General features: G+C 38.9%; 1 protein-coding gene across 2 annotated transcripts in view; it reads left to right on the top strand.

The window, feature by feature from the left end:
- LOC141458262 (uncharacterized) overlaps positions 1–19,758 on the top strand; it is a 254,511-nt gene that overhangs the window by 67,647 nt on the left and 167,106 nt on the right. The window lies entirely within an intron of this gene.

The raw sequence follows: 19,758 nt of genomic DNA on the forward strand, positions 1-19,758 counted from the left end.
CACCACGCTGACCCAGGTAGTGGCGGCCCCTGTTGTAGATCGACACACGCACACAGAGCTACCATTCCACTTCCTCTTTGATGGCCTAGTTCAAGCCCGTAGTGTGTAATTATCGTGAAAACAGATGCTGACTGAGGCTCCAGTCTGCTAGCTTTATATTCTTGTCTGTCAATATTTAGGTTACTCTCCAATACTACATCTTCCACTAAATCTGAGTTTATTTCGCTTTATGTTCTGTTTTTTTTTTTTTAGAAGAAATAAGTATTGGGATCGCTCAAACTGTTCAAGTTGTAGTCCTTATCTCTTACCCCCCTCTCTCTAAGCTGCAGCCGTGCGGATCTTCTAATTGGAGTTTTCAGGGGGGCATTACCAATGAGGAGAAAGTGAATTTTTAAAGATTAGTTTGTCTGTTTGTGGATGCCATTACGAGGAGTTAATGGTGTGCACTGCGTATGGCAAACAAGAAAATTTTGATGTTTGGTTTGGGGTCTCCGAAGAACTCGGCAGTTCACTTGTCCAACTCAGCAAACCGGAACTGCTACTTTTCAATTTTTCGAATAAAAGTGGTTACAATGATTTTCTTGAAAAGTATACAGACCACATACATGTTTATTAATTTTTATCTATACTGTTTTAGTATTGAGTGTGATTTCCATACTAATGTATAATTTTTATGTGAAATATTTATCCAAAATAGCGAGCTGTAAAACTATCACTAATACGACAGTACGGTTTGTTTCATTTAGGCTTATGCAATTTTCTCGAATCGAGTTTCATTTGAACTTGCACATAACCTAACCGAACCTAACCTAACCTAAAAGATGCCGCAGCCCCTAACAGAGTCTTTCCATTCACATTCCTGTCGAATTTGCTTTAAATTCAATGAGCACTAAAAACTCTAGGAACTTAAATTCAGCATTCTGTGTCAAGTGTGAGATTTATCAAGCTGCAAAAGTTAAATTCCACTTTAATTATGGTTAAGTGAAGAAGGTGTGTCCGCAGAGAATGTAGCTGACAGGCGGAATGGCGCACAGCTCTAAACTTAGTTAGTTGGCTAACAGAAAATATTCAGCTTTACTGTAGTAAAGCTAAACTTAAATTAAATAAAAAAAATGTTCCAGCTATTGGTAAAACCGGTCTAAGTCATGAAATTTCATTGTTTAGGATGCTGCAAGTCTAACAATAATCCGACGTAATCACTCACAGTCTCTACAATTCTTATGGTTCCAACTCATCGTTTCATTCAAACTCCGAACCCTTGAATTATACAATTCTTACTGAAATTGTCCAACCCGAACCAAATCCGACCATTAGAACATATCTAAAGATTCGAGATTCGCTTATTTATTTAACTCACTCTTTCGCGAGCAGTTTTCACAAAAACGTCTGTAGTACAGAAATGACCCTTTAGAGGGAGGTTTCCCTCCATTACAGCCCTAAAAATAGTTTTCCCTAAAGAATAGTTGAAGTGAAAGTTCTAGAACTAACTACCCATGCACAATGTGTTGTGTAACAGACTAGGTTTACAAAAAATCGTCGAGGCCAGTTCGAGAAATTTTTAAAAAAGTGAAAAATCCCCCCCTTCTAAGTGCTACTTCCGCTAGTGAAATTTTCTCTAACCGGAACTTTTGCTTTAAATTTAATCAATCTCAATTGTAAACAAGTGATTGGGCAGAAGATAGCTGTGTCACCCTTGAACCCAAAAGTGAACTGAACAGGTGTTTTATCCGTTTGGAGATGCCGTGGATCACTAAGTAAGGAAATGGAAGCAATTAAGAATCATCTTGGTGTCTGTAAGCACAGATTGCTTCGCAAAGTCTTAGTTTTGAGAAAATTAAAGAGTTTGAAGCTGGAGATTTGATGGTTGTATGATTGTTCACAGCAGGTGTGATAGAATTATTTCGTGAAACACAAGAGGTTGAGCGTGGTTGGAGTTGTCGCAGGTAGACTTCAATTGCACAGCCCCCACTCTTACAGAAAGATAAGATAACGTGTTATCAACGACTTGTTTCTTATCACACTCTAACCTAACCATTACTGCTCCTAACTTTGTCTTCATTACCTCAGCTTTCTTTTACATTCACTTCTCATGTCCTGATACCTGAAGTGAAACTAAATATTTTGCCATTGGATTGGGTTTGCGCTGCAACTAGATAGTTTAATTGCCATCACCGCGCGATCCAGAACTAAACTCAGTCTTCTTCAGCTTTTCAATATTATGGTTTTCTAAAGTTGCTGGCCACTGTTGTATATAAGAGAAACCGGTTTCTAAGATTTTCTTTCTTGGCAGTTATTAAGTTAAGACTCTCTTTAAGGAGCCCGTTGAAATATAAATATGGTGATAATGTCTTCTACAGATTACTCTTCTTTAATTACTTTTGCCATTGGATAAAGGAAGTATTCCTGTGAGTTATTTCCGGAAATATATGACAACAAAAGAACGTTCACACTAGCTCGGGGGTGCCCCAAATACAATCTTGTGATTCATAACGGCAGAAATTATTTTTTAGAATATGATCTAGCAAATGTTAATTCATTGCTGGGATTATTTCTAAACTTGAGTCTTGAACCCAAAATGATCTGAGCAGCAGCTCTGTTTGCGTTCCGGAAAGTCTAAGCGATTGATTTTAGGTTTTATGAGGCTAGGTCGATTGCTGGACTACATGTGTATATAGCTGCAGGTATAGCAACTGTGTGCTTTCTAAATTTAATTTACGATAGGAAGGAAACGTTGACGAGACGATATCAGTATTGATTGGCAAAAGTAAAAGTGGTGTAGAAACTCGACCCACATATTTCTTTGTGGCAAGAGACTTGCTTACTTTGTTGATGGTCTCTAGAAGGTGGAAGCGACCAAATTGCCATAAGTGTGAAGGAAGTACAGAACAATGCAGGCCCCAGAATTGACCGCCCCATTGTACCCTGAATCTTGGTAGTGCACCATCGACTGCAAGCATTGTGTGTAAACTGCTCTTTTACCTGCATCCCCTCCTCTGTCCCCTGTACCTGCACTTCCTTCTTGCCATTAAAATTTCTCAAAAAATTTATTATTTGGTCGTTAAGCCCTCGGCTGAAAAAGTAGACTTGAGTTTAATCCTAACTGCTGAAAAAATTCAATTCGAAATGTAGTCTCAATCGAAAAGTTAGACGTGCCGTCAGAGAATATGGCAGTTAACTCGCAGAGCGGCTTAGGTACATGTAGTTAGTGCAAAATGTTCGTTAGTTAATACATTTTTCAAAGTCAATATTTGCAGGGGCAAAAAGTTGTAGTATGTGACCACTAATACAGCGCTTCCGGGTCCGGCTGATAGTCTCTTCCGCTTTCTCCGTGCCTCGCTCTTCCACGCGGAGCTACCCAAACAGTTAAAAAAATTCCAAATATCTAACATATTTTTGCTTATTATTGCCACAAAGAGATATAAATTTAGTGCACGGATCTGCTTTTTTTTGAGGATTCTAGTGAACGATTAGACTTGGCAGCACCAATCGAAATGCTAGAGCGTTTAATAAAGAAGTTTTCAGATGTTGAGAGAGATGTTCTCTGACCTAAATAACTTGGTATTACAGTTCACATTACAATTAACTCAATGTGTCTTAATTGTTTAAGATGCGAGTAGTGGTGCGACAGCCCACTGGTATCGTTGAGTTGTTCTGAACAAAGAAATGTATTGATCGCGGGGTTACCCTGCCTGTGAGGCAGGAGCTGCAAATTCCTAGCACTCCCAGTCTTTCTTTTCCTTCTATATAATAAGGGATAAATTAAAGAGAACTCTTATTGCCATCTAGGGCGGCTACAGAAGTGGGGTCATCCATGTCTCCAGCAAGGTCTACCCTTTGAGGCCCATCTGGTCCCCTTCTTCCTCCCATTGGATAACGATTTCTTTTTTGTCTTTTCCGAGTATCTTCCTCAGTTAGGTTTGGTGAAAAACAATCTACTAGCAAGTAGGCGATTAATCTGGGGATAGAACCCTTCCTGGAGGTATCAGCAGGAGCCATGGTGTTTCTTGAAGTGGACTAGTTGGAAATAGCGAAAAGTCTGCGTGTTCTAAATCACATCTTGCGGGGGGGCAGTCCACTATGTGATTTATTTTAATTGATTCTGCATTAAAGGGGAACACGGGCTCCTTCTTCCTCCTTCAGTTAGTCCAGACCAAATAGTAACTATCCCTGTTTTAGTTAATTCCCATTAAATAAATGAATTAAACCTATGTCCAGATTACCCATATTCAGATTTAGGGTATCTCTGGAAGAAGAGAACGTTAGGCCACTCATCAAAATGTCATTTCAGAGTATGAAAGGTGCAAGTCACTACATTGACGGACATTTAAAACAGTTGCCAACTTCCCTACTTTGAAGAAAATGGCCTAACCGGAAATGATGATTTCCTTAGCGGTCGATTTGTTTGAAATTCTTTTGACAAAAACTGATTTTAAGAAGGGACTTCTGGGTGCTCGCACTACCGCAATAGCCTTTAGCTTTAGCGAAGCAAACTAATATTTTGTAAAAATTGGAAGTTTCAAATAGTTAAATAATTAAAGATCTGTAGTTAAAAAAGTAAATTAATAAAATTAAAATAAAATTCAACTAGAGTGAAGGGACGGGTAATTGACAGCTTCAGAAAAAATTCGAGTTTCGTTTAGAATATCTTCCGTAATTTTGGCTCTAGGTGTAGGTTGTACAATTGTGCCGCTCCAGTTGGATGTATTGTGTAATATTATTATTTTAATTGCAGTAAATTCGATCATTATGTCAACCAAAAATGATTTTTTTTTGTAAGTATGCCATTGGCCTTGTGATTGACATAAAATTTTCGGTGGTAACCAGTGTTTGACATGGGGTGGGACCAGTAATTGACAAACAAATATATTCATGAAACGACATTAGGTATATAACCTTACAATAATTAATATCTTTCTGGGACTGCTACCACAAGGCTTCTCAGTAACTAAATTGAAAGAATCACCACTACGAACGGCTCATGTCCGTTCTATTGCTGGTATGTCAGTTACTGGTGCCAAGTCGATTACCGACCCATTCACCCTAACTTATAAAAAAAAAGTCTAGTAATCAGAACCGATTATATTACAAAAGTATTACTTTCAGCTGACCAGACCCGGAGATCATGACTCAGTCGGCCGTGCGCGTCGCCCCCACTCGACCCGCGCCAGGAGAGTGGAGATCAAGGCCAGCATGGAGGTCATACTGGAGTTTGGTCATCGCTGGGGGCCAATGCACGCCTAGTTGCGTGCGAATGGTCGTCAGTTAGCTGGAGAGATGGCGTACTCACTATTCACGTAGAGATCACTTGCCAGCGTGCTTCTAAGAATACGAGTATGCCCCTGCTTCAGAACTTTCAGTAACTAAACATTAAAATAGTTAAAGTGCGCAATATTGCCTAATAGTGTGCAAATTGTGAAACCAAACGTAACACTGAAATGGCACGTTAGAGATTCCATCAGCGCTCTAAATAAAGTTCCTTTAATCGAAGTTTCTTGGAAAATGTTTTAATAAATTTAACATTTTGAGTGGGTTTTCCATTTTTAGAAAAAATCGATTGAGCCGTTTTCCAGAAATCTTCAATGTATAAAAATATTTTGTGAAGCGAGACATTTGGCCATCAGGTCCCCAGTGGCATTCGTACGAAGTGTCCACACGCTATCACAGGCTCGCAAAAGACCTAATTTCGAGTGGGAAGGTTGCTGGTGAACAGGCCACATCACCACAGTAAAGTACGCTTGTTCAGGTTTTTTATACTATAATCTCTAGCCTTTCACCGAACTGTTGACGTACGTTTGGTCAAGCACTTGAGTTTCGAACTTATCCGCAGAGAATCTAAATGAAGTTTGGCTTCATTAGCTTTGGGCCAGCCGAGTTCAAAGTAAACAGTTTATTTCAGTTTACGCTCGACGTTATGATCTTGATATTCAAAAGAATCTTTGTTATCATTGAATATTTATCACCTTTTTTGGAATATTTTCCCCGTAAATTTTATCTCCGGACTGGAAGCCTTTGTTGTTACACAATGTTAATTGGCGGCAGAGGAATCTAATATGGTAGAAAGCAATATGATTATAATAGACCATGATCATGAAGTCCATGACCGTCGCTTCCGCTCGACATCCAATTGATCACAAAACTTGTCTCTCGGTGGATACTTTTTTGTCATAACGGGATATCTGTACTTTGTCCGACTAAACCGTCTGAGCCTCCATTGGTGCTAGAAAATCACCTCATGGAACGTGATGACAAGACTCAGGAAGAGCGATGAGCTGTCAGAGATAGCCACTTCCATGTGTCGCCATCTCCAGAAATTGAAGAAAAGCGCCTCTTAGAAAAGGGTACTCCCTTCTAAACCTGATGAAGAATTCTCAATGAACCACTTTCTGGGGCCAGTAACCATCCCCTCCCAAGAGTGTGACCTTGCCGACCAGTTGGCATAAGCACGAGGCTTTCAGAGGAAGTTTCACTGCTCACATAAGTTAGGAAGGGGATCCAGTGCCTCGGTGGCATCTATCCTTTGATTGGGAGCTTATAACGCCTTAGACTAGGCTGAGCTGTAATTTGCCAGTGAGCACTGAACCCACAATCATCACTGTATGCCCTTCGTGAAGTGCAGCTAAGGTTTTGGGCGCTTTCAGGCAGCCATTCCCGCGGGGAATTGCCTATCCATGAAGAAGTGGCTAATCCTTTTTCCCTTACGTGCTGAAAGCTTAGAGACAAAGTCGCTATCGGCTCTCCGACAAGCAGAAAGCAATATGATATGGAATGCCGGAAGTGTAGGAATAATAGTAGCAGTGAGTTGTCCCCATCTCTTCCGGCCGTTGCCAACAAAAACTTTCTATCTAATCCATTTGGCAATGGTAAACATTTTATCTTTATATTTTCTCCACTTCCTTTTTCTTTAAGATACGAGGGGTCGTGGCCGCAGGCGGCAAAAGATTGAGGAGAAGCCTTACACAAGCGGAGAGAACGCATTAATGCTCGTTTGGTGGGCGGAATGGAGGAGCACCCTAATAAGAAGGGTCGCGTGGTTGAATGGACGCTGGGAAGCCCGTTAAGGACGCTGTTAGTAGTAGTGAGTATGAGGTTGCTGCGAGATTTGACTGTTTAAGAGATTTGTGTGTGAGTGCCGACGACAAGAAAGAGTTGGGGAAATATTCTACTGAGGAGAGCGAGCTCCATGCCAGAGGCAACCCAACACAACTTCATATTTCGAGCCAACTTTGTGCCCAACTGTCACCTTGGAGCAGCCAGGGTGCCAGCAAACCGATGGTACTGAAGGGTGTCACATTTAGTCCATTGGGAGGCAGTCGAACTTCTCTTGAGTTATTCTTTTTAAGAAAGGTCGAAGAAGTAAGTGTCTGAGCTGAGGAGCAAAGAACGCTGCCCTAAACCTAACCAACGCGAACTCTGGTGGTCAGAATTCTGTGTGAACACTCAGAACTTCTTACGTCCTTCTCTTTCTTGGTTGAATCTCAGTTATTCCAGGCTAATCTGAGGATTTTTCTATTTTTTTTACAATTCATTGAGAAAATGGATATTATCCAGAATTACATAATATACAGGCACACTGGTGTGAGTGTGTGTTCATCTGAACTCAAAAAAGAATTTCAAATTTCATATTGCGCTTAGGTGCGAACAGAAGAAGCCACAGGAAGGTCAAAATCAGTCAGCCGGAAGTGTCATTTCCTGAATAGAGGTTTTCTCAAAACGTCTCCAAGGATTTTCTTTAAGCTTGGCTTCCTTCCTGGACATAAGAAGAACCTTTATTCTGGAACAATTTGGTTAAGGGAAATTCAGATATTACTTATTATCTAGGTGTCTGGTTATATTTCAATTTATTTTCTGAAATTAGCAGTATTTGTGACAATTACAACTTCCTGTTTCTAATTTTTGTAATTGAGTACTTTTCTTCTTTCGGTTTTTTGTCTTCCAGAGCTCACTTCTTTGTATGTGATGCACAATAAGCAAATAAATGAACGGGCTACAAAAAGCTAAAACTGTTCAAGTATACCTTTAATGGGCCCAATTCGAGTTGGTGGGTGTGCGTTGGTAAGCTAGATTTTGATGTAGTGTTCCTAATGAGTGTTCACACTCATCTGTCGTTTGTGTTGTTAAGCTGGTGTACCCGCAAGGACACGAAAAGTGGCCGGCCCATTTTCTTTTTGGAAAAAGCGAGGAAGCTAAAACAAAAACATGCAATTTGTTCACAAAGTTTACCATAGCTGGGTTGACTGATTAGTGTGGTACAGTGAACTCTGAGAGTAGTTTGGCTGGAACAGATCTGAGGCCTGGAGTGCTGGAACACAGCCAGACTAGTGTAGCCGACACAGTAAAGAAAACTGTGAAAGCTTTCCCTCCTAACTGACTGTAGCTTTTCCGGCCAGCTAAGAACCTTTATTTCTCAGTGGCTTCTAGGCCCCATACTCACCTTCATCACCGGTGTAGCAGCTATTAAGTTATCGTTGGGAAATGGCAAATTTACGAACTCTATGTTTTGTTTGAGTTACATTAAGTTAGATTCTAATAAAGTTTCTAGATACAGAATCATCTGTTATTGAGAGATTCCGAGTTCCAAATTCTTCTCTAATAACAATTTGCCCCTAAATCATATTGACTTCCAGTTGAATCTATCCGGGTTCTTTCAGGGTATTAGGGTTCCTGTACAAGCCATTCCCACGAGAATGCGTTGTTATTGATTTTTACTTTCTGCCAGTCCCATAGAGAGAAAGGGTTGGCGATCGCATACAGTTTTAGTAATTACGTTACATGCTTTGGCCAGCGAAATTTCTAAAAACGTTCGGCGAGAGAAAAACTCATTACTTCCTCTTGTTGCAATTTTCATCGAACGAATTAGAAACATATTTTATTCTGGGTGGATATTGTTAATCCAGTTCGTAAAACAGTACATCGTACTGCAATGCCACATTAGAGTGAAGCATTCACTCCACCTATTCTCAGTACTCTCCCAAAGTAGTATTTCTAGAAATATTTTTCACCAAGTAGGCATTCAATCTGGACCAGTAATTAACTGTAATTTCAAATCCAGATATAAGATCTAAACTTTTGAATTCTGAGAGTAATCTATTGGTTCTATTGTTCTGAATAATGTTCCAAAATCATTCAGTAAACAATCTATTCTCTTAAATAAGAAATGCATTTAATTAAATGAAATCTCCAAGTTCTTAAATCGAAAGGATGGTAAAATTGAACTGTATCTAGTTGGAACCGCCGCCTCGGTTCCAATCTAACCTAGCAATGCTCTTTAAGACAAGAATCTGAAAGTCATGTAGTTGCAGTAAACACTCTGCAGGAACTCCCAAACTTGCATTGTAGTGATTATGTTTAATAGCTGGGTTGATTAGGTGATTGCCCAACAAGAGAATACTTAGTGAGCGGACCGGGATGCTGTGTTGTCTAACGTGATTTAAATAGTGGGCGGGTGCCGTGTCAGTCAGAGAGCCTGTGGGGCTCGACTGGAGGAGCTGCCATCTATTATTAGCAGGTTATCACTGATTCTCTTTGAATTTCACCTGCGACACTCTTCCCACTCCGACAGAATGTCGGCGAGATTCCCATTTCCTTGGTTTTACGTCACTTCAGAGGCCCCCTCCAACCACCAGGGAACGACTCTTGCTCATCACCAAACCCCCAGCTGCTTATTGAATATTTAAATTTCTTCCTCGATCTGTTACCCAGTATCCCACCAGCTTCCTTTATATTCTACAAAAACTCCCAACCATCATCAAAAACAAATGTTTTAGAGTCCATTGCTCTCGTTATTATAGCGCCATGTTGTCATTAAATGGCTTTTCCTCTATTTAATATGAATTCTAAAGAAGTTTGTTTTTTCTTTTTAACGTTCTACGCTTCTTTCTGCTTGCGGTCTGCCATTTGTTGGAGTAGAATTTCTAAGGCCACATTCTTTAGTAAATGACCGCTCATCTGCTTGTTACGGTCACATAATTTCGATATTTTCCTTTTTCTATCCAAACTGGCTTTCATCATGGATCTTTTCCTGGAGTCTGTCTCTACTTCTTTTGGATAATGAATTTACGTTTTATCATTAAATGGCGATCTGTCGCTCTTAAGCTATGGTGGCACACACACACTTCCTCACATTCACACATAAACAGACACACACACACAAACACACATTTATCTATATAGAACCTTAAGATATTACCAGGCTTAGATATTAATCGAAAATCTGCCCGATAACAGGACTTTTATCTTAAGAGGATTAGAAAAGATGAAAATTACCTAACGGTCTTAATCAAAGACGTTATTATGACCTTCTTAAATTCTGAACTGCGAGATACAAACTGCATGCGCATGAATTTCCTTGGAGCGAAAAAGAAAACAGGTCATATGATATGTGAGATTCACGACCATTGGTACAGGTACATACAACCTGAGGGTAGCTACATGCAGGTAGGGTACTCGCAAAGACATTACTTTGCCTGGCAAGTTTATCTTATTGGGAACAGCCGACGGTAATGGGAGTCAAAGTTGGAAACTAGCATGAATCAAGATTAAGGAGGTTGGCAGAACTGCAGAACCCACACTCGACTTCTGCTCTTTGCATTCTTCCGTTATACCGACCAAACCTCTCCCCGCTCTCCTCCTCATACTTCCTGTAACTCTTATGGTCCATCTGTACTGGCCTTCTAGCTACCATGTCCTGTGCATTCGATCATGCGGAGTAATTGTGTAAATGATTACTCAATATGTACTCCACTATGTTGACAAAGTGAATGTAGTAGTTACATGAGATCCTGCAGGTCGTGGGGGTCGTTTGGACTCTGAACATCTTTGGCCGCTCCTTGACTCCTAATCTCGTCATTCGCATTCATATGATCAGCCTTGCCTCTTCTGGCTCGCCCATACTCAACAGCGCACATTTGATCGTAATAAATATTTTGTTGAAATCGGAAGAATAATGTCTAGCAAGTGGTACTTTAGAGTAGAACTATTTCAGCCAGCTCTTTTTCATACTCAGAAAACCTTCAGATTGAGTTTGTTTTTATTGAAGACGGAAGTTCAAGAAATGTACTCGTATGTAATACTATTCGTAGAGGTGTGGAGATATTATAACTTTTAGACATAATAAAAAATTATGGCGCCACGAAATATTGCCTTAATAAAAAATAAATTAATAAAGTGACCTCATTTATGGCTTTATTGCGGCTGGACTATTCACCTGTGCTCTAGGTGTGTACGCCATTTGCTCTTCTAGGTAATCTTGGGTAAATAGTTGTAAAAACAAAACAATAACATTCCCTCATTTTTCTTTCCGCTCTTAAGAGGAAGTGGCGGGGGGCAATTCACCGAATAGATTTTCTCGCAAACGGCTTTTACGATTTTCAATGAGCTTAGTGCAGATATTTCAAGTACAAAAATGTACATTTTTTACTTGGAATTAGTTCCCTGCAACTCGATTAATGGCCCTAGAGGGGGATGGATAGATCCCTTCTCTAACGTTCAAACTGAGAAGATTGAGAATTAGAACCTCGAGAAAAGCAGCAGGAGCAAGTCGTGCGAGTGTTTATGATAGAGTTTTTCCTGTGATTTCCACAGTAGAGTTTGCGTTCCGTCTATGCACATGTAGGTCTATCATTTTTATTGTGGACAGCTTTTGCAATTGTACAATTTTCTAGATCTGTCACCAAAGCGTTTATTTGACCTTGGATATGAAGAATGTGACTTCCGCACCAGTATTTATTGCAATAAACTCCTGTAATATTTAAACCTTATACAAATTGTAAGTTTGAAGAAATTTATGTTCTTAGACTATGGCAAGAGCAAGTCTGATGAGTGGGACCTGAGTTATTTACTTAGAGGGAAAAAGTAGGACTGTAAGGAAGAAAGCGAACTAACAGACAAACAGCGAATGGTGTGAGCCGCGTTAATGACTGTGAGAATTTCGTCTGTTTTAGCTGAATTATTTATTTGAGTCCCTGACTAATATATTTGTATCTGTTGCGAGTGTATGTGAGTAGGGATGTGATTAAGTGTGAATGTGCTGAGAGTGAGTGGTGTGAAGTTCTGAGGGACTTAGTGGAGCAGAAATGTGGCTCGTTAGTGCAGATCTGAGTGCGGCCCCCAACCGACGCTAATTATGCAGTTACAACCTCTCATGTGAACAAAAGAACTACCGCCCCCGCCCCAAGATTAAACATCTCTGCACCGCCTCCCTCTCTAGTTTCACTTATATTCTATTATTTTATAAAGGTCCTATCCTTCTTATCCTGCGCTCCTTTAATTTCAAAGGAAATGTAAACAACTGTGCAAACAGCAAGCCCTTTGATAAGAGATTTTATTAACCGTTCGCAATGGGAATCTGGCCATGTGTCTCTTACAGCAACTTAATCATTCTAAATAAATAATTATTAAATACACAAAAATTAAAACAAGTAAATGAATTAGAAGACTTTAGACAATATATTTACAAAAATAAAAAAGAAATCTTATATTCAAATGAAAATGTACAAAATCAGTATTTTGGAAATCATATTTTTTGGGGAATCTGTGAGTTTAGTTTTAGTTCAATTGCTGTTCTTGAGAGGGGTCTTTGCAGTGGGCGTCATGATATCGGCTCGTGAAGTTCCAAGAAAGTCGTTGCAGCAGCCATTCCAGTGAAAATCGCTGAAAACTTTCAAATCCATTAAAATCAGTCGCTTTTCCTGCAGTTAACTCAATTCCACTAAAAAAGACTTTGGTTTCGAGTTTGAGAGAACATAAAAAAATGTGTGGAGAGCTACTTCCGGTGGAGTGTTCGTGAGTTACGGCCGTAACCGGTAGTTGTACCCAAACTTAAATTTAAAGTTACCGAAATGATTTTCGTTTTTTCGCGATTTTCTTAAAATACGGTTCTAGCAATTACTTAACTAATTTAGTTAATTTAAATTAAACTTACCCCGTCTAAATGTTCATCAATTCTATTTGAAATATCTCAAGTCTGTGAAGAGGAAGGAAAGTTCGAGAATATCTAAAAATGTTGGAGTTCGGTATCTCCAAGTTCGAACGCTACTTTGCAGATATCCCGCATAAAATAATGGCAGAAGACTTTCAGAACGTAATTCTGGATTTACTACAGAGAGAATTATTTGTTTACATTAATTGATACCCGTGGTTACTATTAATATATTAGCAGTATAACATTAAACTATTATAGTAATCAACAGAGTAAACTATAACAGAGTATTGATATGTCAATAAAACATTTAATTAAACCAACTGTTGTATTTTGCATTAATTAACTATTGAAGTTTCATTTATTTAATTTGGAATTATCATTGGAGATGGGAATGATTTTATTAACGATTTAATAAGTACGCCAGCGCAACAAAGAAGAAAGAAAAGAGCCGGAAAATGAATAAAGGAAAAACCGGTCCAGTGTTTATTTTCCATTAATAAAGAAGTTGCTGAAGTCAGCTGTTACCGAGTAGATGTAAATCCTGATTACGTAAATCCTTGAAGAATGTACATTTATATTAAGATTTACCTTCGACCATCATGCAAATCTTTTATAATTTAATTTGACGACAAAGAGATTTTTTAAAGGTCTGTTGGAGAACACAACTAGAAGAATGTTTCAAAGTTAGTTTCAGGGGGCAATTAATGTTTTACGGGTAATGAAAAGCGGCGAAAGCGATTTTTCACCAAACTTTCCATCGAAATATTTTTCTAAAGATTTTTTCTTCTTTGGGCGCCTCGACTGCTGCGGTGACAAACATTTTCTCCCATCTCTTTCCTTAGCTGCTCGAGCTTGGACCTCACGAGCAATCTATTTAAGATAAAATCATCAGAGTTGACAGTTTCTACCGTAATTTTGATTAGATTGATTTCGATAGGTTTCCGTAATTAAGAATTATCACAGGAATGATATTCATTTGAATTAATAAACTTGAAGTTTAATTAATTATTTAAGCCCCACTTCTTGGAATAAAAAGATTAAAAAGCTTCAGGAAGAAGAAGAAGATTGGTCATCTAAATTGAAAGAGTCATCTAAATCTATGAGAGGAACAGTTCGGCTGACGTGCAGCAGCCTCTTAGCCTTAATGGAGCCAATGGACCAATCGGAGTGTACGGCACCCCCTTTCACAATGCCCCCGTTTATTTCCCTAGTATTTATTGAATTTGGTCAAATGGTTTAGCAGGAATCAACTTGGCTACGCAATGTCCACTCGATCTGCGAGGGGAGGCACTGTGAGAGAGGATTTATTGTTTACGACCGGGTAGCCAGATGGGCGCTGAAGGCCTATTGACGGGTTCCCCGTCCATTGTTTCCCTGGAAATTGAAATGGTTATACATATGAGACAAACTTTTTGACAGATTTCTAAAGAAAGGGTACCATGAGAAAAGTTGATTTCATTCATAACGGTCCTGTGTGCAATTATGCCCTCAAGTTTTCGCAAGAGAAGGTGCGTGCTTAGGAATATGACACGAGCTACCATCAGCTTAAACGAATATTTTTTTAGTTATTGCTAAAACTAAGGGTGCAGCGAAAGGTATTTCGCTGGTTATCTAAGACCAGTCATGGCACTCCTAAGCTGCTTGTGTTTGTACATTCTAAGTAGCTGCCAGTAATGTGGGTGTAGAGGTAAGTTGATTTGGAGCCAGAGTCGGACTGTTTTTGTGGTTCGGCTGTACACACTTCAAACCCACTTCAACTATCTTTGACTTGCGTCTAAACTATCGTTTCAGGAAATTCTACAAGTAGGTAATATTAGTTAGCATCAAATGTGTTGCTAAAGTTTAAAATCGATAATTGGTAAAAATTGCACTTTATCTTGCTAAATTAGAAGACTTTTACCACATTTAAGATGGTTTTAGCACTTCTGTTTTCAGTTAAGGATGGCATTTTCTTTACAATTTAGCACTGACATTGAAACAGACTGTAACTCTCAAAAAATGCCGCACTTCTGCCCAAACTAAACAAATATTCCAACATTTAGAAAGATTCAATTTTGGTCAATCAATAGAACTGGCAAAGAAGTAGGAATGACAGAGGGGAAGACGCCTCTAGGAGACGTTTCCCACACTTTTTAATTTATAAACTTCCACATTATGGAAGCTATACCATCTGTATTAGCTTTGTAGTTAGGCTGATGAAAAAAGAGGATATTAGGATTTTACGACAATTAAGATGGTTTTTGAACTGTTATTGGCACATCAGGGCGATCCTATCTCAACCATCTAGCACTGAGAAAGAAATTATCTCAGAGAGAGGAAATGCCCTATTCCATGGATAGAATAAATGATAATTTTTGAAGTATAGTGAGTCGGTCTCTAAAATCTATAATAAAATAGTTTATATAAGTGAAAAGGAGGCTGGAGAGTTTTGCCTAAACTTGTTTACTTTGGGGCGGCAGGCGCTGCTCTCATCTCTTCCTGTGATGCTGGGCAGGAAGTGTCAGCTTGACAACTATCTCAGGCGCGCACGGAATCATCTATCTGAAACTTTGCCGCCGCCGGATCACCGCCTTCTCCTCTTTTTATTAACGAAAGTAGACGTGATTGGCTCGGCGATTTCTCCACTCAACCATCTGTTGAATATTTCTTTTAAAAAAGATTATCTAAGTTCACCCTTTATCTTCCTGTCCCACTCTACCACCAATAGGAGTCTCTGCTCTCTTTCAGTGGTTATTTTTGTGAGTTTTTATTGTTTAAAGAACTACACTAAGAGGGATACTGCGCTGAACGTACCGTTTTTATCTGAAGGATCTGCTTACCATCCTCAGGGGTTTCCTTGTAACTTAGTAGATTCGGCACCTTCAAAAATTAACAGGCCATGTTGGAAACATGAGCCAGTTTAGATTAGTTTCATTGAAGTGGCAGACAAATGTTTGATGACCTTCAAGGCAAGAAATTGCGGCCTTACTTAATTACAGAATTTTCGTTTTCTTAATTTACACTTGTGCTGCCCCAAGCGGATATAAATCAGCCACTTTCCTGGCAGTTTCAAAGGCAGGGTGTGCAATATGTGAGTTCGATTATCTATCTTCCATCTGATTGCATTGCGCTACTAAATAGAAGCACGTGCAATCGGCTGGAGCCACTCTAAGCTCGCGATGCTGTGTAGTGGCAGTCTCAGGAATAGCATTATGATGTAATAGCTCTATTCAGAGATCGCTATGGCCGTAGACATCATCAATCATGTCCAAAGAGAAGAAGATGGAATAATCTTCAGCAAGGTGAGATCCTTCTTTGGTCACCCTCTGCTACCACAGCCATCCCAATCTATTATATACACACATTCCTGTTGCTCCCGTTTCCTCCATTTTCGCCCCACTTCTCCTATTCTCTCTCTCTCCCTCTTAACGAGCCTTTTTGCTTGGTCTACTTTCTCTGAGATTTATTTATCAATTCCATTGTCTAACTGACTGCCAGTCATCAAATGAATTAAACATCTTCCCTAAGTTCTCATGAGTATTGAGAAAAGATATTTGATTGCTCTTCTGCCTTGTTGAGAAAAAATATTAGATTTTTAGATTTAGATAAATATTCTGTATTTATGAAAACATATTACAGTGAGTGGTACAAAATAAACGAAAAAAAATAATTCACTGGTGCATAACTGAATACAATTTCCTTCTACTTACCAATCAAAACAAGTAAACACAAATTTTCTGAATTTTAAAACAGATAAAAAATAATTATAAACGTTATTAAGTTGTTGACAGTTTGCAACATCTAATATATCGGCTACATCACTATTTATTACATTTATATTTTTAAACAAAGATTTTCTATAATTGTTATAAGAAGGGCAATATTTTAAGATATGAGCGAGCGTTTCCTTTGCATTTAGATTACAAGTTTGACAATTAATTGTTGTATCTATGACATACTGTTCTCCATTTAAATATATTCTAATTAGATTTATATTACTTAGCCTAAGCTGAATTAATAATCTTTGCTGTTTTATGTTTGAATTACCAATAAAATAAAAAGGAACACAGTCTGTTTGTACAAGAAATCTAAAATCTGGGTTATATTTTGAATTATACACTCTCTCCAGATCCAGGGATTTTAAGTGGTTCGACCATTTCTCTAAAATGTCTTTTTTACACTGTCGGAGCAGATCCGAACTACTAAATCTTACGTCATAATAACCAATTGTATGCAATACTTTGGCAAGATAAGAAAACCAGTGTTTTTGTATTGTATTGTCTTGCTTATATACTTCGAAAAGGCAATTCTTTGGTAGCTCGGAAGAAGACATAGCGAGTACTTTAATCCACCAGTTAAGAGTACGCTCCAGTATTACCACGCGAATATCTTTGCACCCAGTTTCACTTCTAATAAAATGATTAGGGGTGTTTAATGGTAGGTGAAATAGACCTTTAAAAAACGAAACTTGAAGTTTCTCCGGTACTTTCAAATAGTTGATGGACCAAAGTTCAGAAGCATACAGAAGTGTAGCAGCTGAGATTGACTCAAATAATCTAATTTTAGACTCCCATGTGTTTGATTTGGCCTTAATTAAAATTTCCCGAACCTTCGCTAGAGCTTTATTACCCTTAGTAAAGAAGTACTTGGAAGCACACTTAAATGCTCCTGTACATGTAAAAGGAACTCCAAGATAATTATATGTATTAGCGTATTCAATAATTCTATTGTCATAAAAAAGTGGAGGATAAAACTTTGCTTTCGGGGAAGCACGAAAAATAACGATTTGTGTTTTGTCGGTATTTAGCTGCAGCTGATTAAGAACACAATAATCATGAAGGGTAGTTAATTTAATTTGAGCATCCTCATGGGAATCTGCAAACAAAAAAACAGAAAAAATATTATTAAAACGAAATACTATGGTTGGATATTTGGCAAATTTTCATCTTTGAGATATTCTGTCCAGAGGCAGAGACAAACACTCAGAATCGAAAAATACGAAGGTGATACAGAAATAAAGTTTTTGTTAAATTTGATCAACCGGATTTTCCACTTTTTGAAGATTTTCTAGTAAGAAATGCGCTTCACTGTCAGTTCATAGGACAGCGATTGGTGAGAACCTGGAGTATTCTAATTGGTGTGAATGGAATGTGTGTTCACAGCAGATTTTAGCTAGAGTATGACTGACTTGCATGTATAATACAGGAACACCAGGCCGGCGAGAGGAGGGGCCGTCCGGCTTTATAACGGTCCGGCCCCCGCCCCCGACGCTCTATTAGCCCAGCTGTTCCTTTGTTTGTACACGACGTCATTCTGCTCAGATCAGACCAAATTACCTCCCAATAGCAACCCTGCCACTCATACATACTTTCTTCCCCACTCACCCATTTCCAAGTGTCTTCTTTCACTTTTCTTGGAGGAACTAAGCTGGTCTCAGGATTAAAACAGAGTATTTACTGCAAGTAACACGTTTTGGGAAATCATGAATATGGGAATTTTAGAGAGGGCTGGATGCATAATTATGGTATTTCCGTTTGTGTAAGTGTATTTGTAGGAGACTGATTAGTGTTCACAGCAGTTATTTTGTATTAGTCGTGGCCATTTGGAGTGTTCGCTGGACAACTATCATTTATGACTAGCCTAATCGTTATAAGTATTTCCGAGCTCCGAAAGCAATTTAATAGATGCTTGTACAAAGCAGATACGGTGCCGGTGTTCGCGATGGAACTATAGTTACTGAACATTTAAATAAAAACATTTAAAATTTACTACTTGTACATTGGACCTACTAGCAAGCATTCTAGCAATAAAATCGCTGATGGCTAGAGTAGATACTTAGAAGTAGTTAGTAGCGTGAAGAACAGATCGAGGCTGAACTGGTCTCCGAACAATGTCGAGTTTGTATTCTAAGCTTTTCTCTTTCTCTCTCAAGATTAAATCCACAGCGAGAATCCACAGCTTCACTTCCGGAGGCTACATTTCCCTCGAACAGAAAGAGTAATTACGTCATCAGCTTTAACACTAGCTGGAGTGACGCAGTTGCGCATTACAAAGAATAGCCGGCCTACTTTAGCAGCTAGGGGAGGAAGACAGGATTAAAGCAATATCCCAATGTGAGAATTAGCAGCCGTAGTTAAACTTTGGGAAAGCTCTCTTGCGGCCGGTGGAGGCGCCAAATCTTGCAGCAGATATTCCAGCGGGGGCAGTACTCTAGCTGCACAGATATTTACCACCCAGATAACTATAAAACGTGAATTACTCTCCATAATCTTAACACTCTAATGCAGCCATTTTCTGCCAGTGGTTTATCGTTGTAAGAAGATTTAACTCGTAGATTCTAATTGCCTCTCATGCTTAATACCTTCTTCAAATTACACCTCTGTTTTCTCCAAAAATATGGTCTAAAGCGTCGGTCTTTCTTTTTGGTTTGGTTCTTAAACTAAACAAGTGGAAGCTGTCCACGTTTGGCTCTCTCTGACATCCCTTGTTGAGACAATCTGGCCTCCATAGTTGAACCGTACCTGTTGCACGTCCAGCGGTTGTTTAGAGTCAAATATTATTGTGTGGCGAAGCTTTTGATGATTTAAATTATAGCTCAAGCAATCTGCCCTGTGATGATTTGGAAGTTGACAATGTGATGCTGTCCTGGCATTTCTCCTTCAAGAGGATTTCCTATTAGTGCAGCTGCTCTAATCAGAGACTCCTTCGATTTTGTTTTATTAGGATGTAGCTTTGTTTATGTTTCATGAATGGTTATTTTAGTTGACTTTGTTTTATTTTCAGACGTTTGTTAATGACGAATTATTATTTATAAATTAGAAAGTACCGTTAAGACGGATCAGGATATTATACCCAGCAAC

The sequence above is a fragment of the Rhodnius prolixus genome, unplaced genomic scaffold, assembly GCF_049639745.1.
Source record: "Rhodnius prolixus isolate KJV_2025 unplaced genomic scaffold, Rpr scaffold_5, whole genome shotgun sequence".
Taxonomy (NCBI): Eukaryota; Metazoa; Arthropoda; class Insecta; order Hemiptera; family Reduviidae; genus Rhodnius; species Rhodnius prolixus.